Genomic DNA, 24,985 nt, shown 5'->3' with positions numbered 1-24,985 from the left:
GATTATGTATGTAGATGTATGCATGATGTATCTGTGTATATATGATGTATCTATGATGTAGCAATTAGATTTTCTAAATATTCATATTTTGTACACTTCTTGTATTTTATATTTTTCTCAATATCATTATTATCACAGAAAATGCTCACCATTCCATAGTTCACTGTTTCCTAAATACCTGAAAGATAAAAGGAAGGAATAAAATCAAATGACTTTATTCTAATGAGTTTTAAAATAATAAAACATTTATGGTTTTATAATTATGTCTACTGTAAACAGATAATTGTTTGACATCTCTTATTATACATTTAATATAATATTTATCTGTTCATTTTAAAGAACTAGACATAGATAGCTATAGGTAATTAATAGATCATAACTAGTTAGGCATAAAAATAAATTGAAATATACTCAGTAAATATATGTAGCCTTATAGAAAAAATATATATATATATTATAGAAGCATATTTAGAAATCTACATTTATTATAACGTTAATATTATTATATATACTGCAATCTATTAAACAATTATTATAATTTTATAATACAAATATTGTTTATAATACAATAATAATTTTTTAAAAAAATCTATGAGTGCAGCATCATTTTACTTTGTGTAGACAAAAATTCATTGAAAGGTGAAATGAAAAACAAATCATTATCACTACTGAATATTTGAAATTAGAGATAGCTTAATTTTTATATATTCCCCAAACTTCTGTAATCACGATGATTTATTATTAAAAATAATTTATTATTATACTTAGAAACAATATAAAAATTATGTAACTATTTAAAATACCTAATATATAAGTAGAAATTGGATCCCTTCAGCTCTATACCCATACTTCAGAAATTAAATAAACCTATATTAATAATTATATCAAAAAAGTAAAAAAATAAAAAAATAAAATAAAATAAAAATAAAAAAATAAAAAAAGTAAAAAAAAAAGTATTTAGGCCAAGGTTATTCCTTTCCATGCCTCTCATATTTTGGTGGGCCTATGCAAACAACAATTGCCACTCTAACACCATTTTTTACTGTGCTCCTTTGACTCTAATCCTTAAAATGCACCCACTTAAAATTTGAGGTTAAATGCACCCACTTAAAATTTGAGGTTAACTTAAGCTAATATGCATGTACATGGAAATGTAAAAAATACTATGCCTCTAATGTTTAAGAAGTTACATAAGTTTTATGGCTTTAGATTGCCTTGTGTGCTGTTAAGAAATATTATAATGTGCTACAATCTGGGGACTTGAGGGACAAAGTAATTGTACATGGATTCTGTTTTATTTATCTTAACGTTCTTTGGCTGAAAGTTCAAAGTTAAGATATCAGCAAGGGGACTTCTGAGAATTATGTTATGGCTGATTGTCCTTCCACTGTAACTTTACCTTGTCCTCTTTCTTTGCATCTTTTGTTCTCATAATTCAAAATAAAAAAATTAAAAAAAAGTAAAAAAATGTTCTTATACTATATAAGATGAAAAAATATTCTCCACCCCAGCATTTTGAGGGGGGGGCACACCTGGTGAGGCTCAGGGGTTACTCCTGATTATGCTTTCAGAAATCACTCCTGTCTTGGGGGTCCAAATGGTGGACCATATAGGGACCAGGGGATTAAAACGCGGTCTGTCTAGGCTAGTGCACCCTAGAATTTTTAAAACACCAGTCCATAAACCAGTGCTAGCCTATAGGTGTAGAAAGATTGAAGACTATTGGTCTACTGCCTTGGTTACAACTGCCAATCCAGAGACATTATATAAAAAGATGAAAAAACATAACTCTATCTTTAATTTTGTCTACAAAAATAAAACATTGACTTTAACAAAGTTATTCAAGGATACACAAGAGTAAATAGTAGCAGGCAAAAAGATGATTATTTGTATAACCACCATCCTTACACTGACTATCCATTTTCCCCTTGGACTTCTGCCATTTGACCCTGAATTCTGCACAGTTGTAAAAGTGGGAGTCACAAAGAAATAATTAAAACCTTATATTTAGGGACAGAGAACTGAAAAGAGAACTACTAAGGAACCTAAAAGCATGTCAAACTGAGGAAGAGGCTCAGGGAAGAAAACCAATAAATCTGTTAATGATTTCCTAGATTCATCACCAAGCTGTGCCTGTGTAGATGAGATTATCTAATTGAATCAACATTACTGTAAATGGAACTAGATATGAATTACTATGTCCAAAATAGTTACTGGTCAGTACACACAAGGGACAAATCCAAATTGCAATACCAAGCCTGATAACTGAACTGAAATTGTAAATAAAATACACAAAATGTATGTTGGCTCCATAAACTACATTTTATTAGTATTTAAAGCTAACCCAGATTTCAAGAGCATAAGGCTTAAAATGTGTAACATACAGGCAAAAAATTAATCTTTATGTAAAAATGATAAGTTTTACTTTAAGGGTCAGGAGATATTATAACTAATTGGTAAGGTGCTTGCCTTGCACTCACTTACCCAGGTTCAATCTCAAGCACAGAATATAATCTCTTGATATCCATGAAGTGAGATCCCTGATCACAGACACATTAGTAAACCCTAAAAACCATAAGTAAGGGCAAAACTAAAAAATCAATATTTAATTAAGCATAGTATAAAATACTATCAACAAATACAGATACCTAAATAATAGAATAGTTAAAATATGTAAAAATATTGAGGGGCCGGAGAGAAAGCATGGAAGTAGGGCATTTGCCTTGCATGCAGAAGGATGGTGGTTCAAATCCTGGCATTTCATATGGTCCCCAGAGCCTGCCTGGATCATTTTCTGAGTGCAGAGCCAGGAGTAAACCCTGAGTACTACAAGGTATGACCCCAAAACCAAAAAAAGAAAAGAAAAGAAAAGAAAAGACCGTAAGCATAAAATGCAAGTGATTCAATAATTCAGAATACTCAATACATAAATGAATAAATAGAAAACTTTAATAAAAAATAATTCAATAGAAAATCTATAAATAAAATTTATATATTTTTTTCATTGAGGGACTCAGTAGTTAAATACAAATAGTGACAGGGAGATTAATGATTTATAAATCTTACAAAGTATCCTATTAAAATAAGATGCTATTACCAGAAAATACAATAAAATTTCACTGGAACTTTTGTAGTAAAAGTAATAATGACTATAGACATATACATCTATATTACATCACAATTTTAAGCCTCAGATTTCATATTCTAAGCCAATAAAGTATTGCAGTTGCCCAGGACCCCATACGGTAGTTCAAGGGAGTTATACAGAGCTATGGATCCAGTGATCCAAGTCAAGTCTTTGTAACTTTTAAAAATGTGCTCCTGACTCCATGAACTGTCTCTTGATTTCCCCAAAATAAGGTTTATTGTGAATAAATTTTTAAATAAAAATGTACAATAATTTAAAAAAATTGCAATAATTTTAATTTGTAACATAATTTTAATTATATGAAATATAAGTGCTTGGTTATGTTTATTCCATATAATTATATTCAGTTATACCATGGCTACAAAAGAAGCAGTATGACAGAGAATTTAAGCTAAGATTATTATTTTACTAGAAAGAATGTAAATCCATCATTAGTTTCAGTCATGAGAATAAATTTAAGCAATATTTAAGTTTTAAACCTGACCAAACATCCCATTTAAGAGTACTATGACAGAGGCTCGGCTGGGACCAGAACACTCCACATGCCAGGATTTCGTGGGCTTTTGACTGGTATGATGGGGGCTCTGGGCAGGACAGCTAGCCATAGGACCCTGGGCTGACCACTTTGTCCAGGAGAGCATGATTCCCCCCCACACCAGGCGGGTCTTCAGGGCCACGCCTGGTTAATCGGGCCTTGGGGGGAGGGGGTGAGAGATTCCTCCCTAGGCATCCAAAAACTGCAGGGGCTTGGCTGGGCCCAGAACACTCCGAATGCCAGGATTTCTTGGTGTGTTTGCCTGGTATGTTGGGGGCTCTGGGCAGGACAGCTGGCCATAGGACCCCTGGGCTGACCACTTAGTCCAGGGGAACAAGATTCCCCCACACCAGGCGGGTCTTCAGGGCCACGCCTGGTTAATCGGGCCCTGGGGGGGAGGGGGTGAGAAATCCTTCCTAGGCATCCAAAAACCACAGAGGCTCGGCTGGGACCAGAACACTCCACATGCCAGGATTTCGTGGGCTTTTGACTGGTATGATGGGGGCTCTGGGCAGGACAGCTAGCCATAGGACCCTGGGCTGACCACTTTGTCCAGGAGAGCATGATTCCCCCCACACCAGGCGGGTCTTCAGGGCCACGCCTGGTTAATCGGGCCTTGGGGGGAGGGGGTGAGAGATTCCTCCCTAGGCATCCAAAAACTGCAGGGGCTTGGCTGGGCCCAGAACACTCCGAATGCCAGGATTTCTTGGTGTGTTTGCCTGGTATGTTGGGGGCTCTGGGCAGGACAGCTGGCCATAGGACCCCTGGGCTGACCACTTAGTCCAGGGGAACAAGATTCCCCCACACCAGGCGGGTCTTCAGGGCCACGCCTGGTTAATCGGGCCCTGGGGGGAGGGGGTGAGAAATCCTTCCTAGGCATCCAAAAACCACAGAGGCTCGGCTGGGACCAGAACACTCCACATGCCAGGATTTCGTGGGCTTTTGACTGGTATGATGGGGGGCTCTGGGCAGGACAGCTAGCCATAGGACCCTGGGCTGACCACTTTGTCCAGGAGAGCATGATTCCCCCCACACCAGAGGCGGGTCTTCAGGGCCACGCCTGGTTAATCGGGGCCTTGGGGGGAGGGGGTGAGAGATTCCTCCCTAGGCATCCAAAAACTGCAGGGGCTTGGCTGGGCCCAGAACACTCCGAATGCCAGGATTTCTTGGTGTGTTTGCCTGGTATGTTGGGGGCTCTGGGCAGGACAGCTGGCCATAGGACCCCTGGGCTGACCACTTAGTCCAGGGGGAACAAGATTCCCCCACACCAGGCGGGTCTTCAGGGCCACGCCTGGTTAATCGGGCCCTGGGGGGAGGGGGTGAGAAATCCTTCCTAGGCATCCAAAAACCACAGAGGCTCGGCTGGGACCAGAACACTCCACATGCCAGGATTTCGTGGGCTTTTGACTGGTATGATGGGGGCTCTGGGCAGGACAGCTAGCCATAGGACCCTGGGCTGACCACTTTGTCCAGGAGAGCATGATTCCCCCCACACCAGGCGGGTCTTCAGGGCCACGCCTGGTTAATCGGGCCTTGGGGGGAGGGGGTGAGAGATTCCTCCCTAGGCATCCAAAAACTGCAGGGGCTTGGCTGGGCCCAGAACACTCCGAATGCCAGGATTTCTTGGTGTGTTTGCCTGGTATGTTGGGGGGCTCTGGGCAGGACAGCTGGCCATAGGACCCCTGGGCTGACCACTTAGTCCAGGGGAACAAGATTCCCCCACACCAGGCGGGTCTTCAGGGCCACGCCTGGTTAATCGGGCCCTGGGGGGAGGGGGGTGAGAAATCCTTCCTAGGCATCCAAAAACCACAGAGGCTCGGCTGGGACCAGAACACTCCACATGCCAGGATTTCGTGGGCTTTTGACTGGTATGATGGGGGCTCTGGGCAGGACAGCTAGCCATAGGGACCCTGGGCTGACCACTTTGTCCAGGAGAGCATGATTCCCCCCACACCAGGCGGGTCTTCAGGGCCACGCCTGGTTAATCGGGCCTTGGGGGGAGGGGGTGAGAGATTCCTCCCTAGGCATCCAAAAACTGCAGGGGCTTGGCTGGGCCCAGAACACTCCGAATGCCAGGATTTCTTGGTGTGTTTGCCTGGTATGTTGGGGGCTCTGGGCAGGACAGCTGGCCATAGGACCCCTGGGCTGACCACTTAGTCCAGGGGGAACAAGATTCCCCCACACCAGGCGGGTCTTCAGGGCCACGCCTGGTTAATCGGGCCCTGGGGGGAGGGGGTGAGAAATCCTTCCTAGGCATCCAAAAACCACAGAGGCTCGGCTGGGACCAGAACACTCCACATGCCAGGATTTCGTGGGCTTTTGACTGGTATGATGGGGGCTCTGGGCAGGACAGCTAGCCATAGGACCCTGGGCTGACCACTTTGTCCAGGAGAGCATGATTCCCCCCCACACCAGGCGGGTCTTCAGGGCCACGCCTGGTTAATCGGGCCTTGGGGGGAGGGGGTGAGAGATTCCTCCCTAGGCATCCAAAAACTGCAGGGGCTTGGCTGGGCCCAGAACACTCCGAATGCCAGGATTTCTTGGTGTGTTTGCCTGGTATGTTGGGGGCTCTGGGCAGGACAGCTGGCCATAGGACCCCTGGGCTGACCACTTAGTCCAGGGGAACAAGATTCCCCCACACCAGGCGGGTCTTCAGGGCCACGCCTGGTTAATCGGGCCCTGGGGGGAGGGGGTGAGAAATCCTTCCTAGGCATCCAAAAACCACAGAGGCTCGGCTGGGACCAGAACACTCCACATGCCAGGATTTCGTGGGGCTTTTGACTGGTATGATGGGGGCTCTGGGCAGGACAGCTAGCCATAGGACCCTGGGCTGACCACTTTGTCCAGGAGAGCATGATTCCCCCCACACCAGGCGGGGGGTCAGGGCCACGCCGGGGTAATCGGGCCTTGGGGGGAGGGGGTGAGAGATTCCTCCCTAGGCATCCAAAAACTGCAGGGGCTTGGCTGGGCCCAGAACACTCCGAATGCCAGGATTTCTTGGTGTGTTTGCCTGGTATGTTGGGGGCTCTGGGCAGGACAGCTGGCCATAGGACCCCTGGGCTGACCACTTAGTCCAGGGGAACAAGATTCCCCCACACCAGGCGGGTCTTCAGGGGCCACGCCTGGTTAATCGGGCCCTGGGGGGAGGGGGGTGAGAAATCCTTCCTAGGCATCCAAAAACCACAGAGGCTCGGCTGGGACCAGAACACTCCACATGCCAGGATTCGTGGGCTTTTGACTGGTATGATGGGGGCTCTGGGCAGGACAGCTAGCCATAGGACCCTGGGCTGACCACTTTGTCCAGGAGAGCATGATTCCCCCCACACCAGGCGGGTCTTCAGGGCCACGCCTGGTTAATCGGGCCTTGGGGGGAGGGGGTGAGAGATTCCTCCCTAGGCATCCAAAAACTGCAGGGGCTTGGCTGGGCCCAGAACACTCCGAATGCCAGGATTTCTTGGTGTGTTTGCCTGGTATGTTGGGGGCTCTGGGCAGGACAGCTGGCCATAGGACCCCTGGGCTGACCACTTAGTCCAGGGGAACAAGATTCCCCCACACCAGGCGGGTCTTCAGGGCCACGCCTGGTTAATCGGGCCCTGGGGGGAGGGGGTGAGAAATCCTTCCTAGGCATCCAAAAACCACAGAGGCTCGGCTGGGACCAGAACACTCCACATGCCAGGATTTCGTGGGCTTTTGACTGGTATGATGGGGGCTCTGGCAGGACAGCTAGCCATAGGACCCTGGGCTGACCACTTTGTCCAGGAGAGCATGATTCCCCCCACACCAGGCGGGTCTTCAGGGCCACGCCTGGTTAATCGGAGCCTTGGGGGGAGGGGGTGAGAGATTCCTCCCTAGGCATCCAAAAACTGCAGGGGCTTGGCTGGGCCCAGAACACTCCGAATGCCAGGATTTCTTGGTGTGTTTGCCTGGTATGTTGGGGGCTCTGGGCAGGACAGCTGGCCATAGGACCCCTGGGCTGACCACTTAGTCCAGGGGAACAAGATTCCCCCACACCAGGCGGGTCTTCAGGGCCACGCCTGGTTAATCGGGCCCTGGGGGGAGGGGGTGAGAAATCCTTCCTAGGCATCCAAAAACCACAGAGGCTCGGCTGGGACCAGAACACTCCACATGCCAGGATTTCGTGGGCTTTTGACTGGTATGATGGGGGCTCTGGGCAGGACAGCTAGCCATAGGACCCTGGGCTGACCACTTTGTCCAGGAGAGCATGATTCCCCCCACACCAGGCGGGTCTTCAGGGCCACGCCTGGTTAATCGGGCCTTGGGGGGAGGGGGTGAGAGATTCCTCCCTAGGCATCCAAAAACTGCAGGGGCTTGGCTGGGCCCAGAACACTCCGAATGCCAGGATTTCTTGGTGTGTTTGCCTGGTATGTTGGGGGCTCTGGGCAGGACAGCTGGCCATAGGACCCCTGGGCTGACCACTTAGTCCCAGGGGAACAAGATTCCCCCACACCAGGCGGGTCTTCAGGGCCACGCCTGGTTAATCGGGCCCTGGGGGGGAGGGGGGTGAGAAATCCTTCCTAGGCATCCAAAAACCACAGAGGCTCGGCTGGGACCAGAACACTCCACATGCCAGGATTTCGTGGGCTTTTGACTGGTATGATGGGGGGCTCTGGGCAGGACAGCTAGCCATAGGACCCTGGGCTGACCACTTTGTCCAGGAGAGCATGATTCCCCCCACACCAGGCGGGTCTTCAGGGCCACGCCTGGTTAATCGGCGCCTTGGGGGGAGGGGGTGAGAGATTCCTCCCTAGGCATCCAAAAACTGCAGGGGCTTGGCTGGGCCCAGAACACTCCGAATGCCAGGATTTCTTGGTGTGTTTGCCTGGTATGTTGGGGGCTCTGGGCAGGACAGCTGGCCATAGGACCCCTGGGCTGACCACTTAGTCCAGGGGAACAAGATTCCCCCACACCAGGCGGGTCTTCAGGGCCACGCCTGGTTAATCGGGCCCTGGGGGGAGGGGGTGAGAAATCCTTCCTAGGCATCCAAAAACCACAGAGGCACGGCTGGGACCAGAACACTCCACATGCCAGGATTTCGTGGGCTTTTGACTGGTATGATGGGGGCTCTGGGCAGGACAGCTAGCCATAGGACCCTGGGCTGACCACTTTGTCCAGGAGAGCATGATTCCCCCCACACCAGGCGGGTCTTCAGGGCCACGCCTGGTTAATCGTGCCTTGGGGGGAGGGGGGTGAGAGATTCCTCCCTAGGCATCCAAAAACTGCAGGGGCTTGGCTGGGCCCAGAACACTCCGAATGCCAGGATTTCTTGGTGTGTTTGCCTGGTATGTTGGGGGCTCTGGGCAGGACAGCTGGCCATAGGACCCCTGGGCTGACCACTTAGTCCAGGGGAACAAGATTCCCCCACACCAGGCGGGTCTTCAGGGCCACGCCTGGTTAATCGGGCCCTGGGGGGAGGGGGTGAGAAATCCTTCCTAGGCATCCAAAAACCACAGAGGCTCGGCTGGGACCAGAACACTCCACATGCCAGGATTTCGTGGGCTTTTGACTGGTATGATGGGGGCTCTGGGCAGGACAGCTAGCCATAGGACCCTGGGCTGACCACTTTGTCCAGGAGAGCATGATTCCCCCCACACCAGGCGGGTCTTCAGGGCCACGCCTGGTTAATCGGGCCCTTGGGGGGAGGGGGTGAGAGATTCCTCCCTAGGCATCCAAAAACTGCAGGGGCTTGGCTGGGCCCAGAACACTCCGAATGCCAGGATTTCTTGGTGTGTTTGCCTGGTATGTTGGGGGCTCTGGGCAGGACAGCTAGCCATAGGACCCCTGGGCTGACCACTTAGTCCCAGGGGAACAAGATTCCCCCACACCAGGCGGGTCTTCAGGGCCACGCCTGGTTAATCGGGCCCTGGGGGGAGGGGGTGAGAAATCCTTCCTAGGCATCCAAAAACCACAGAGGCTCGGCTGGGGACCAGAACACTCCACATGCCAGGATTTCGTGGGCTTTTGACTGGTATGATGGGGGCTCTGGGCAGGACAGCTAGCCATAGGACCCTGGGCTGACCACTTTGTCCAGGAGAGCATGATTCCCCCCCACACCAGTGCGGGTCTTCAGGGCCACGCCTGGTTAATCGGGCCTTGGGGGGGAGGGGGTGAGAGATTCCTCCCTAGGCATCCAAAAACTGCAGGGGCTTGGCTGGGCCCAGAACACTCCGAATGCCAGGATTTCTTGGTGTGTTTGCCTGGTATGTTGGGGGCTCTGGGCAGGACAGCTGGCCATAGGACCCCTGGGCTGACCACTTAGTCCAGGGGAACAAGATTCCCCCACACCAGGCGGGTCTTCAGGGCCACGCCTGGTTAATCGGGCCCTGGGGGGAGGGGGTGAGAAATCCTTCCTAGGCATCCAAAAACCACAGAGGCTCGGCTGGGACCAGAACACTCCACATGCCAGGATTTCGTGGGCTTTTGACTGGTATGATGGGGGGCTCTGGGCAGGACAGCTAGCCATAGGACCCTGGCTGACCACTTTGTCCAGGAGAGCATGATTCCCCCCACACCAGGCGGGTCTTCAGGGGCCACCGCCTGGTTAATCGGGCCTTGGGGGGAGGGGGGTGAGAGATTCCTCCCTAGGCATCCAAAAACTGCAGGGGCTTGGCTGGGCCCAGAACACTCCGAATGCCAGGATTTCTTGGTGTGTTTGCCTGGTATGTTGGGGGCTCTGGGCAGGACAGCTGGCCATAGGACCCCTGGGCTGACCACTTAGTCCAGGGGAACAAGATTCCCCCACACCAGGCGGGTCTTCAGGGCCACGCCTGGTTAATCGGGCCGTGGGGGGGAGGGGGTGAGAGAAATCCTTCCTAGGCATCCAAAAACCACAGAGGCTCGGCTGGGACCAGAACACTCCACATGCCAGGATTTCGTGGGCTTTTGACTGGTATGATGGGGGCTCTGGGCAGGACAGCTAGCCATAGGACCCTGGGCTGACCACTTTTTCCAGGAGAGCATGATTCCCCCCACACCAGGCGGGTCTTCAGGGCCACGCCTGGTTAATCGGGCCCTGGGGGGGAGGGGGTGAGAGATTCCTCCCTAGGCATCCAAAAACTGCAGGGGCTTGGCTGGGCCCAGAACACTCCGAATGCCAGGATTTCTTGGTGTGTTTGCCTGGTATGTTGGGGGCTCTGGGCAGGACAGCTGGCCATAGGACCCCTGGGCTGACCACTTAGTCCAGGGGAACAAGATTCCCCCACACCAGGCGGGTCTTCAGGGCCACGCCTGGTTAATCGGGCCCTGGGGGGAGGGGGGTGAGAAATCCTTCCTAGGCATCCAAAAAACCACAGAGGCTCGGCTGGGACCAGAACACTCCACATGCCAGGATTTCGTGGGCTTTTGACTGGTATGATGGGGGCTCTGGGCAGGACAGCTAGCCATAGGACCCTGGGCTGACCACTTTGTCCAGGAGAGCATGATTCCCCCCCACACCAGGCGGGTCTTCAGGGCCACGCCTGGTTAATCGGGCCTTGGGGGGAGGGGGTGAGAGATTCCTCCCAGGCATCCAAAAACTGCAGGGGCTTGGCTGGGCCCAGAACACTCCGAATGCCAGGATTTCTTGGTGTGTTTGCCTGGTATGTTGGGGGCTCTGGGCAGGACAGCTGGCCATAGGACCCCTGGGCTGACCACTTAGTCCAGGGGAACAAGATTCCCCCACACCAGGCGGGTCTTCAGGGCCACGCCTGGTTAATCGGGCCCTGGGGGGAGGGGGGTGAGAAATCCTTCCTAGGCATCCAAAAACCACAGGGCTCGGCTGGGACCAGAACACTCCACATGCCAGGATTTCGTGGGCTTTTGACTGGTATGATGGGGGGCTCTGGGCAGGACAGCTAGCCATAGGACCCCTGGGGCTGACCACTTTGTCCAGGAGAGCATGATTCCCCCCACACCAGGCGGGTCTTCAGGGCCACGCCTGGTTAATCGGGCCTTGGGGGGGAGGGGGTGAGAGATTCCTCCCTAGGCATCCAAAAACTGCAGGGGCTTGGCTGGGCCCAGAACACTCCGAATGCCAGGATTTCTTGGTGTGTTTGCCTGGTATGTTGGGGGCTCTGGGCAGGACAGCTGGCCATAGGACCCCTGGGCTGACCACTTAGTCCAGGGGAACAAGATTCCCCTCACACCAGGCGGGTCTTCAGGGCCACGCCTGGTTAATCGGGCCCTGGGGGGAGGGGGGTGAGAAATCCTTCCTAGGCATCCAAAAAACCACAGAGGCTCGGCTGTGGGACCAGAACACTCCACATGCCAGGATTTCGTGGGCTTTTGACTGGTATGATGGGGGCTCTGGGCAGGACAGCTAGCCATAGGACCCTGGGCTGACCACTTTGTCCAGGAGAGCATGATTCCCCCCACACCAGGCGGGTCTTCAGGGCCACGCCTTGGTTAATCGGAGCCTTGGGGGGAGGGGGGTGAGAGATTCCTCCCTAGGCATCCAAAAACTGCAGGGGCTTGGCTGGGCCCAGAACACTGCCGAATGCCAGGATTTCTTGGTGTGTTTGCCTGGTATGTTGGGGGCTCTGGGCAGGACAGCCTGGCCCATAGGACCCCCTGGGCTGACCACTTAGTCCAGGGGAACAAGATTCCCCCACACCAGGCGGGTCTTCAGGGCCACGCCTGGTTAATCGGGCCCTGGGGGGGGGGGGGTGAGAAATCCTTCCTAGGCATCCAAAAACACAGAGGCTCGGCTGGGACCAGAACACTCCACATGCCAGGATTTCGTGGGCTTTTGACTGGTATGATGGGGGGGCTCTGGGCAGGACAGCTAGCCATAGGACCCCTGGGCTGACCACTTTGGTCCAGGAGGAGCATGATTCCCCCCACACCAGGCGGGTCTTCAGGGCCACGCCTGGTTAATCGCTGCCTTGGGGGGAAGGGGGGTGAGAGATTCCTCCCTAGGGGCAACCAAAAACTTCAGGGTGCTTGGCTGGGCCCAAGAACACTCCGAATGCCAGGATTTCTTGGTGTGTTTGCCTGGTATGTTGGGGGCTCTGGGGCAGGACAGCTGGCCATAGGACCCCTGGGCTGACAACGTTAGTCCAGGGGGAACAAGATTCCCCACACCAGGCGGGTCGTCAGGGCCACGCCTGGTTAATCGGGCCCTGGGGGGGAGGGGGTGAGAAATCCTTCCTAGGCATCCAAAAACCACAGAGGCTCGGCTGGGACCAGAACACTCCACATGCCAGGATTTCGTGGGCTTTTGACTGGTATTGATGGGGGGCTCTGGGCAGGACAGCTAGCCATAGGGACCCTGGGCTGACCACTTTGTCCAGGTGAGAGCATGATTCCCCCCACACCAGGCGGGTCTTCAGGGGCCACGCCTGGTTAATTCGGGCCTTGGTGGGAGGGGGGTGAGAGATTCCTCCCTAGGCATCCAAAAACTGCAGGGGCTTGGCTGGGCCCAGAACACTCCGAATGCCAGGATTTCTTGGTGTGTTTGCCTGGTATGTTGGGGGCTCTGGGCAGGACAGCTGGCCTTAGGACCCCTGGGCTGACCACTTTGTCCAGGGGAACAAGATTCCCCCACACCAGGCGGGTCTTCAGGGGCCACGCCTGGGTTACTCGGGCCCCTGGGGGGAGGGGGTGAGAAATCCTTCCTAGGCATCAAAAAACCACAGAGGCTCGGCTGGGACCAGAAACACTCCACATGCCAGGATTTCGTGGGCTTTTGACTGGTATGATGGGGGGCTCTGGGCAGGACAGCTAGCCATAGGACCCTGGGCTGACCACTTTGTCCAGAGGAGAGCATGATTCCCCCCCCCACACCAGGCGGGTCTTCAGGGCCACGCCTGGTTAATCGGGCCTTGGGGGGAGGGGGTGAGAGATTCCTCCCTAGGCATCCAAAAACTGCAGGGGCTTGGCTGGGCCCAGAACAATCTCCGAATGCCAGGATTTCTTGGTGTGTTTTGCCTGGTATGTTGGGGGCTCTGGGCAGGGACAGCTGGCCATAGGACCCCCTGGGCTGACCACTTAGTCCAGGGGAACTAGATTCCCCCACACCAGGCGGGTCTTCAGGGCCACGCCTGGTTAATCGGGCCCTGGGGGGAGGGGGTGAGAAATCCTTCCTAGGCATCCAAAAAACCACAGAGGCTCGGCTGGGACCAGAACACTCCCACATGCCAGTATTTCGTTGGGCTTTTGACTGGTATGATGGGGGCTCTGGGCAGGACAGCTAGCCATAGGACCTGGGCTGACCACTTTGTCCAGGAGAGCATGATTCCCCCCACACCAGGCGGGTCTTCAGGGCCACGCCTGGTTAATCGGGGCCTTGGGGGAGGGGGTGAGAGATTCCTCCCCTAGGCATCCAAAAACTGCAGGGGCTTGGCTGGGCCCAGAACACTCCGAATGCCAGGATTTCTTGGTGTGTTTGCCTGGTATGTTGGGGGCCTCTGGGCAGGACAGCTGGCCATAGGACCCCTGGGCTGACCACTTAGTCCAGGGGAACAAGATTCCCCCACACCAGGCGGGTCTTCAGGGCCACGCCTGGTTAATCGGGCCCTGGGGGGGAGGGGGTGAGAAATCCTTCCTAGGCATCCAAAAACCACAGAGGCTCGGCTGGGACCAGAACACTCCACATGCCAGGATTTCGTGGGCTTTTATACTGGTATGATGGGGGCTCTGGCAGGACAGCTAGCCATAGGACCCTGGGGCTGACCACTTTGTCCAGGAGAGCATGATTTCCCCCCACACCAGGCGGGTCTTCAGGGCCACGCCTGGTTAATCGGGCCTTGGGGGAGGGGGTGAGAGATTCCTCCCTAGGCCATCCAAAAACTACAGAACCCGCGCGGGGGCCTTACGCCCCCGCGCCGTTACTTCATGTATTTCATGTATTCAGAATTCCCTTATTCTTATCGTTTATGTTTTCCGTACTACCAGAATGTTTATTTTGTATTCTCCCCTTCCCACACCCCTACAAAGCTCTTTTTCACTCCTATAACTCCTCTAACCCCTTCTCAAACATCACTAATCTAGTTTTTCTCTTTTAACTTCAGTAGTGTAGAATCGTAATCACAGTCCAAAGCTGTGGCATTGGTGTTTATGACAACCCCAAACTGTTTCAAGATACATACAAATGGACAACGTATTTCTTTAGACTCTTTTGTGTTTCTTCTCTCCGACAGCTGATAATTCTTACTAAATGTTGTCTTATACCAGTGCTGATTCTAACCACTTTTTATCTTCTCTTTTTAAGCTGTTTTTAAACAAGTAATTTTTGGTGGAAGAGTCCCCCAGTTTAATGCTTTATGATTGAGTCATCGTCAATGGAAGCATTGTAATTGTTCTTAATGGCTCCCATATGCGCCAATAACACCATGTGGCATTGCTTCTTATTTGCATAGGCCACATTAAAATGGGAAAATAGTATAAATACAAATAAGATCCTATCTAATAGAGATTAGAACACACTAACCTTGTAGTGCAGAGGGACCTTACGCCCCTGAACATTGACATAACGACCTGGCACAGACCTCAGAAGAAAGGGCATATTCCATTCTCCCCTGAACCAGGAAAGCCATCCACGAAACATCCAGGCTGGTCTATAACATCACCTGGAAGCAATCCTCTAACATGGAAGACCTACACTGCTCAGACTTCGACCTGCTCAAAAGAGACTTCCCTTAACACTGAGGGGACTTAACAACAACAACGACCGGCTTACAGGACAGGGCTCCCTGCATTGCCCTTTGATTGTGAGGTGAAAGGAGAGGATGCTCCACGTCCTGACTTCAATGTAAGATATGCAGATTCCAGGATCTTTAATACAGAAACATGATACCAACAACAGAGACTGTGTGAAAAATAAAAGTGTGTTGGCACTACAGACAATGTATTGGATTGGACGATCTAGCTTGCTTGGAGCCTAGACTTGGTCTTGTGCCAGGAAACTTCAGGGGTCTGGTCTCTTTGTACTTAGGCCAAGGTTATTTCTTTCCATGTTCCTCATATTTTGATGGGCCTATGCAAACAACAATTGCCACTCTAACACCATTCTTACTTGTGTCCTTTGACTCTAATCCTTAAAAAGAACTCACTTAAAATTTGAGGTTAACTTAAGCTAATATGCATGTATATGGAAATGTAAGAAAATACTATGCCTGTAATGTTTAAGGAGTTACGTAAGTTTTATGGCTTTAGATTGCCTTGTGTACTGTTAAGAAATTATAATGTGTTACAATCTGGGGACTTGAGGGACAAAGTAATTGTACATGGATTCTGTCTTATTTATCTTAATGTTCTTTGGCTGAAATTTCAAAGTTAATATATCAGCAAGGGGACTTCTGAGAATTATGTTATGGGTGATTGTCCTTCCACTGTAACTTTACCTTGTCCTCTTACTTTGCACCCTTGTTCTCATAATTAAAAATAAAAATTTAAAAAAAAAAAAAAAAAAAAAAAAAAAAAAAAAAAAAAAAAAAGAAATTAAAAAAAAAAATCCTAATTAGGTAAAGAGAAAAGTTCTATTAAAGGATGCATATGACTAAAAAAAAAAAAAAAAAAAAAAAAAAAAAAAAGAGTACTATTTATTGAATAAATTAACAAAGAAAAAATACTTTAACCTATTTACTTTTTATAAATGAGTTGGAACTTTCCATATTTTGAAGTTGCCACAAAAATAAAGGGTGTATGCAAAAAAGAGGTACTTAAGCAAAATTTTTATAGAAAATATATTTTCTTATCATTTTTATATAATATCATCTTTTTAAATAATAGTTGTCATTGATGTTAAACATGGTAATAGCAATCTCAGTCCTGCCATTTAGTGACCCTGATTGGGAAGATGAACTTCAGAGTGGAAAATGTCTAATTATGCCAACCAATTAGGCATAATTATTATATTCTTTCCTATAATGGCTATAAAAGGTACAATTTCTAGAGATAATATATTTTTCCTATCTTGAAAAGGAAGAATGATGTTATGAGAGAATTAAGACTTACTGAGCTCTATAGTCATAATCAGTTTCCCTGTTTTGTATTAATTATCCTAAGAACAATCTAGCCCAGAAATAATATTTTCTACTTTCATCAGATGAGCAGGGAACCCAGGGTTCACAGAATTAAATAAATAAATAAATAAATAGGTATAAATAAGGTAGATAGATAGATGATAGATAGATAGATATTGATAGATATCAATATGCAAAGTAAAATTTAAACTCAATATATTCTTTATTTCTATCACCAAATGCTGTCTCCATAATTAGAAACAGAACTATTTTAGAATATAAGTAAAATTGTCTTACAGGAAGTTAATTTTGCTTCCTTTTTTGACATGAAAGAGGTGTATTTTGTTTGACCAAACAAATATATTTATACTCGTATAAATACTATAAATATATAATAAATTTATATCTCAGTATACCTGAAGAGATCTAGAAATAAAATATAGAAATATATCGGTTGCTAAATAAAAACTTAAATCCTCTTTTAGGGTGATCTGCAACCTTTTATTATACAATAGCAGAAGCAATATTTTATTCTTTTTTTTGTTTGGTTGGCTTTGGGTCATACCTGGCAGCACTCAGGAGTTACTCCTGGCGCTGTGCTCAGAAAATGCTCCTGGCAGGCTCAGGGAAGCCAGGAAATGAACAGGGGTCCCATCCCAGGTTTTCTGGTTGCAAGGCAAACACCCTACCCGCTGTACTAACGCACCTGGTCCCAAGATTTTATTCTTGTTTTCTTTTAAATGTGGCTTAAAGAAGGAAGATAGCTAGAAAATGTTCTGCCCAGAAATAGAACTGAAGTTACCAGTAACAAGGAAGGAACTTCTTCAGGAAAATATTCAGTAGTGTCCTCCTTCTGATTAAATTGCATGGTCAATGAATTCTTCATTTCACTTTTGCCTATTAAAACTCAATGTTTAGGGACATCAAGACAGTATAAAAGTTACTCTGTCATGCAAGCTGATCCTAGACCACCATCAAAATTGAGTCAGTACAAAGCCTGGAGTAAGCCTTGAGCTCAGCTGATGTGGCCCCCTAAGAGTAAAGAGTTAAATAGAAAACAAGAGGCTAGAGCAATGGTGTAGTTTGGCTCAAATGTGGTTGACCTGAATTCAATCCCTGGCATCCTCCCTGTTCACCTGAGCACTGCCAGTAATAATTCCTGAGTTCAGAGCCAGGAGTAACTGCTAAGAATAGTTAGGCATGGTCCAAAATGAAAAAAAAGAAAAGAAAAGAAAAGAAAATTAAAAAGAAATAATTATTCAGATGTAAAGAATAAGAAATTTATATTTCAGATTCTGCTAATAACATCACAAAATTTCATAATGGGGAAAAGATAAAAGGTAAAGGTAAATGTCATAGTTGTATATCTGAAGTATATGACAAATAATTAGAAATTTCTATAGAATATCTATCAGTAAATAGGACCTGGGATCATCATGAGGTCAGGGATATAGCAGTGGAGTCAGGAGTATATACTCTGTACACAGGGTACCTAGAATTCTCAAGCACCACTTGACCCCCCCTTCAGTACCACCAGCCTATAAAAGTTGGATAATGGCTTTGTTGTTTCCTGAGTACTGATAAATGTTGCTTTGACAGCTCCTCAAGAACTACCAAAGTATTCTTTATGGTCCATAGAATTTAAGACAACCAAGGAACATCACATCGTCAGTTCCTCCATGAGTAAGTATTACTGGACATCTCTCTTGGGGCTCCTGAGCACAATCTGAGAAGCTTCAACACCGCCAAAAAATAAATTCAATTTAACAGCAACGGGAACTTCTCAAAGATTGAACTTCCTGTTCACATTAGCGATGATGTAAAGAAAAGCTATTTATTTTAGCTAAATATGTATTAGTCTTCTCTAGGGTACTGGTTACCTGAAATGATTCATAACAAAGCATCCTAGGGATGCAAGCTTACCCAATGACAATACCTATGAAATTTTTTGGTTCACATATTTATTCTTCTAGCTTTCATTGTAGCATCAGAAAAGTAGACAAGAAAGAAAGACAGACATAAAATGAGAAAGAAGCAACAGCCGAAACCTGCAAGAACACTTGACACATTTATCTCAGATCTCTTAAAGTGTTTGTCACATCAAAATTCCTGAGCAAACAAGACTAACATTTTACTTTAACCTTTCGAAGAGTACACCATTTTTCTCATGCCAAACTCTACTCAGAAACATAAAAGGTAGGACATCTTAAAACATTATTCACAGGTGGACATTTTAAAGTCATAGCAGGTCAACATATATCATCATGGCATCCATATACATCTCTTGAAACCATTCTCAAATATTCCATATAAACAACCAGTCTCACTGCTATTTATTCTGCTACTTCTTTTCCTACATATAACCCCAAACATAACCTCTTTCTAAAAAAAAGGATTTAGAAAAACCTTGTCTACCTTTGGGTGTTATTTAATCACTTTCTATCTTCATATTTTATTCTACCCATATAATCATGTAAATTAAATAATTGATACAAGGTTAACAGCATTTAAAACATATTTTGTGATATGGTATAAAATGGAAAGGTTCAGGAGTTCTGTTAATTTTTATACAATTGTTTCAAATTGTAAAAATACTATAATCATATCTACTCAAGTTTTTTTGTTTTGTTTTGTTTGCAATTGACCTTTCTTTATTTAGCATCTTCTATCTAATTTGCCTTTAGCAGGCAAGCACTCCATCTGGTGGGATAATCCACACCTTCACTGCTGAAAAAGAATCATCAATTATAATGTATTTGTTGCACTTTTTCCATGTACTTCAATAAAACATGAAAAGAACTAAAAATGAGGGTAGAGCAATAGCACAGTTTGTAGGGCACTTGACCATATTTGATTCCAGGTATCTCACATGATCCCCAGAGTCTGTCAAGGGTAATTTCTGAGCACATAGCTATGAGTAACTACTAACCACTGCTGGGTGTAGCACAAAAACCAACAGAAAAGAAAAGAATAAAAATACCATAGACCAGATTATTTTCCTTCTTTTTGTTTTAGTAATCTAATAAATTGTCTCAAAACCAGGTAGCTTTGGGGGCCAAAGTGATAGCACAGTAGTAGGATGTTTGCCTGGCACTTGGCCGATCCAGGATGGACCTCGGTTCAATCCCCAGCGTCCCATATGGTCCCCCAAGCTAGGAGCGATTTCTGAGTAACCCCTGAGCATCGCCGGGTGTGACCCAAAAATCATAAAATAAAAAAGAACATAGTACCTTTTTAAGAGATAGTATTATGTATTATGTAGCCTAATTTCTAAGTATTGAGAATCTGGGAGATACTAATTAGGTAACTAGGCATTTCTTTGTGTACACATGTCCAGTGATGAGGCCATAATCATCTAATGTGAGTGAGAAAAAAGAATAAAGAAAGGCACAAATCATGGAAGTCAATCTCCAATCCAGTAGCTTTCTCTAATGGTAACAAGCAATATTTTCACTGAATCCTTTCTTTCTGAAGTGAATGATGTGATCCAATTTACACTGAAAGAGGAAATTACATCAGAGTATGAATGCCAGGGATATAGGGCTCATTGCATATAATTATAGCCCCACATTGCACAGAATTAAGTTATATAGAGTATATAACAAAATAGTAATATATACTACTAGGGTGATACCTCATTATATTAATATAATTGACAGTTAACACTTGAATTAAAAGTTTTTTTCTGAGGGCTAGAGTTATATAGAGTATATAACAAAATAGTAATATATACTACTAGGGTGATACTTCATTATATTAATATAATTGACAGTTAACACTTGAATTAAAAGTTTTTTTCTGAGGGCTAGAGCAATAACACGGTGAGTAGGGCATTTGCCTTGCACTCCAGTTTTGATTCTCCTAATCCCAAATGGGTCCCCCAAACACTGTCAGGAGTGATCCCTAAGTGCAGAACCAGGAGTACTCCCTAAACACTGCTAGATATGGCCCAAAGCCAAAATTTTGTTTTCATCTGAGTGTACTATTACCTGTTCTACATGATATTCCCAAATCTATGAGTCTAATAATAAGGGGTATTAAAAATAATAAATTTATTATGAACCATTGCCTTCTCCTGCAGTTGTATGTAGAATTTTAAAAGATAAACTTGCCACAAATAGCATAGCATTGCAATTAGGGTAAAAAAAGGAACCACTATGACAGTAGTAATGGGAACTGATCACTTGGGAGAGTTAGCTGGGTTGAATGAAGACAAAGTGATATGCACAGTACCTCTGCATTAACAATAGTGCAATCCACAATGTCTAAATGGAAAAAGGGGTGAGAGAGAAAAATGAGAATAGAGAGAGAAAGAGAGAAGTTTCATGCCAACCCAAGATGCAGGAAGTGGGGAAACACTGGTGGCAAGAAATGTTCACAGATGAAGGGTGGTGTATATTGTAAGACTGAAATTCAATCATGAACAACTTTGTAACCATTATGTTTAAAAAATAAGATGGAGATAACCTATTTATATGTTTTGCTTAAAAATTTTATTATATCTTTATTTAAAACACCTAGATTACAAATATGGTTGTAGTTGTCATTTCAGTCATGTAAAGAAATCTTCCTTACATCAGTGCAACATTCCCATCACCAATGTCCCAAATCTCCTTCCTCCACACCCCCACCCCTGCCTGTACTCTAGACAGGCTTTCTACTACCCTCATTCATTCACATTTTTATGATAGTTGTCAGTGTAGTTAGTTATTTCTCTAACTGCATGCACCACTCTTTGTGGTGAGCTTCAGGTCATGGGCTGGATCAGTAGAATAGGCTTGAGTTCAGAGAGTGTTCTCCAGACATACAATCCCCTAATTTTTGATAAAGGGGAAAGAAATGAAAAATGGAGCAAGGAAAGCCTCTTCAACAAGGGGTGTTGGTAGAACTGGTTATCCATTTGCAAAAAAACTCAGAGCCCCAGCTAACACTATGTACAAAGGTAAAATCTGAATGGATTAAAGATCTTGATATCAGACCTAAAACCATAAGGTATATAGAACAGCATGTAGGTAAAATATCTTAATGGAGGAAACAGCACTCTCCAAACAAGTGGAAGTAGAGATAAACAGAGGGGAATATATTAAGCTGAGAAGTTTTTGCACCTCAAAGGAAATAGTGCTCAGGACACAAGAGCCACCCACTGATTGGTGAAACTATTCACCCAATACTCATCAGATAAGGGGCTAATATCCAAAATATACAAGGATGTACAGAGATAACCTATTTATATGTTGTTTTAAGATGACAAGTCATCTACCAACTTATTTGAAAAAGATAGACAAATCTGAAAAGTGAATTAGACAATTATTAGTCCAGCCTTTTAGTTCAGAAGTGAGAAAACCCAGGAATTATTAAAAAGTGCATAGTTTATCCCCTGAACTACCTGTGAATGTTCTAGCCCTGAGCACAGAGCCAGAAATAAGCCCTGAGAACATCTGGTGTGTCTTCAAAACAAAAAATAAGAAGAAAAATGAAAGTGCATTGAACTTTGATCATAGCACTTGGCACACATCACACTGACATGCATGCTTGCACTTAATTGTGCACACATCTTTCAATATCTATTTTCATGGCATAATGTTGGAAGCTTGAACTCAGTTATAGTACATTATTTATGGCATGTAAATATGCAAAATTAGAAACCAGGATTTTTTCCATGGAGCCATCCAGTCAGATATTGAACAATATAACAGTTTACTAATCTCTTGTAGTTCTCTGCACTATACTGGTTGCATGATCTTTATCATGATGATTTAAAAACTGCTGAACTAATTATAGTATATATAAGATTTTATCCACTTCAACCTGACCTGCACTTTGTACATAATGTCTTTCCAGAAGTTATATTCAGTCAAATAAACTGTTAATGAAATGCAGGTTTATATGCCCATAGTAATTACTGAGAACTGGTGATCTTTGAAAAAGATGGATGCCCATTTTCTCAATTTCAAATTGTTTGCCACAAAAAAGCAATTACCTTTATTTAATGCCTATAGATTGTGGCTATATTTTTAACATTGATATATAGTATTTGACATACTCATGGCCTTTTGTGTGCTCTATATAACAATTAAATTTAAAAACCACATTTCTTCATTCTATTCATGTTACAAAAAATGCTCTTAATTTAACAATATTTAGTGGGGTTAACAAACAATAAAAAACAAAGGAACTCAAAAGTTAACTTAAAATAACTATATACTATAGTATATAGAATGTATATAGTATATAGTATATATGTATATAGTATATAGTATAGAAATGGCTCCTTATTTGTTAATTCTCATATTCTAATTTCTTAATCTGTAATATATTTAATTTCTATACAATATCCTATGGCCATTTCTAATTAGTAATAGTAACTAATAAAATAATCTATCCCTCTGAACTCATTAAAAATTATGAACAACAAAATTTTAATTCTGTTTTAAGCAAGATTTTCTATAAAGTTGTTTATAGATTAAGTATAATTATGGTAGGTGGGAACATAATTATCCTCTACAAACTACAATTAATTGTCAAATGCTAGTTGCTGAGAGGATCCCTTCCTATATCTAGTCATCTCCTTATTAAATGAGAAATTAACGATGTTGGACATTTTACTTTGAAATTTATCCAGTAAATAAATATATCTCAATGTCTCCACAGCAACATAACTGTGATTTTGACATTATTTTAAAAAACTTGACCATAGCAACTATACTTGTCTTGACCCTTTGTGGTGCTGTAAGAAACTATGAAAGTCTGGGTGAGATCCCTCTTCATGTTTCATATCTCAGAACTTCTATGTTCTCAGAGGGGAAAAGGATTATGAACTTTCATTTATAGGCACTAAAACTATTCATTATGATTAGATTCTCATGATTAAGCACTGCCCCAAATTTCTACCTCCTAATATCATAATTATCATAATTGAGGGCTAAATATTCAGATCATAGTTTTACTCAAATTTTCTTGTTCTTTTCTTCCTACAGCCATTTCTCTACATCAAAATCAAAGTCATCAAGTAAAATATATAAAAACTGAAGAATTCTACAATAAGTTCCATCTCACTGAGAGCAAAAGCCAAAGTTTATATTACAATTTATGAACCCAATGTTTTTATCCCATTTCTTCTCTAATCTCAATGTACCCTAATCTATTTACTATACTAGAATTTATATATAATATGTATAAAGTTTTAAATAAAATACTTGATTGGAAAAAGAAAAATAAGAAAGAAATAAGGAAAAGTAAGCCCAAATGATGATAGTAAAATTCAAGAAAAGCAGTTAACACAACAGTTGCTAGCATGTTGGTAAATTTATTAAGTTACAGGTTTTGAAATTTAATTAATCATGCTAATAATTAAGAATAATAGAATAGATTGAATAGAAAAAATAATAGAATCATATATAACATTAAAATTCTAGAATAAGTTGTGTTTTGATATTTTATCTTCATTTACCATTATGCAATATGATATATATGTTAATTACCTTTCTAAATTTCAACAACTTGTTATAGATATAAATATACATAATGAACAAACATTAGGAAGATATATAAATAACAATAAAAAGAAATGGACAATTTTACATGGAGTGTTTTTCTTTGTCCAGACACTGAATATTAAACAGTAATATATTGTTTGAAATGCAAAAAAGTACAATTTTCAAATTCTCTCTTATGACCTTAGAGTAATATTGATAAAACAAAGAGAAAATAAAGTATTTTCATCATAAAGCATCTCAAAAATAATTTCTTTTTTGTGTGTTTTTTGGGCCACACCAAGGGGGGCATTCATGAATAACTCCTGGGTCTGAACTCAGAAATCACTCCTGGCAGGCTTGGGGGAACATATAGGATCCTGGGGATTGAATCTGGGTCAGTCGCATAGAAAGCAAACTCCCTATCTGCTGTGCTATCAATCTTGCCCCTCAAAATTTCTTATATCAATTATTTTTCTCTCATCATGGTATGAAAATTTAAATTTGATGCACACAACACATTAAAATGCACAACAAAAATACACTTCTATATATACTATTACTCCCAAGCAAGTTACATTGCAATTTATAAATTAAAGTTGCATAGCAATTAAAATAATGGAGATTTAAATGTCTGTCTCAAAGGTAGTAAAATTATAAATAATGTATATCTTTTATGCAGAAATAATTAAATAATACACAATACTAGTAAGTTGAGTGTTACAATCATGCAGTTAGGAATAAAATAACAAAGAATGCCTATTAACATGGAGCTAATAGTGGTTAAAAGGGAAACTTATTTTTAAAGCTGGAAGAAAACAAAAAGTTAATACAACCATAAAGTTTTAGAAAGAATAAATATATGAGACAG

This window comes from Suncus etruscus, chromosome 1 (assembly GCF_024139225.1).
Source record: "Suncus etruscus isolate mSunEtr1 chromosome 1, mSunEtr1.pri.cur, whole genome shotgun sequence".
NCBI classification, from domain to species: domain Eukaryota; kingdom Metazoa; phylum Chordata; class Mammalia; order Eulipotyphla; family Soricidae; genus Suncus; species Suncus etruscus.
This window is presented reverse-complemented; position numbering follows the sequence as displayed.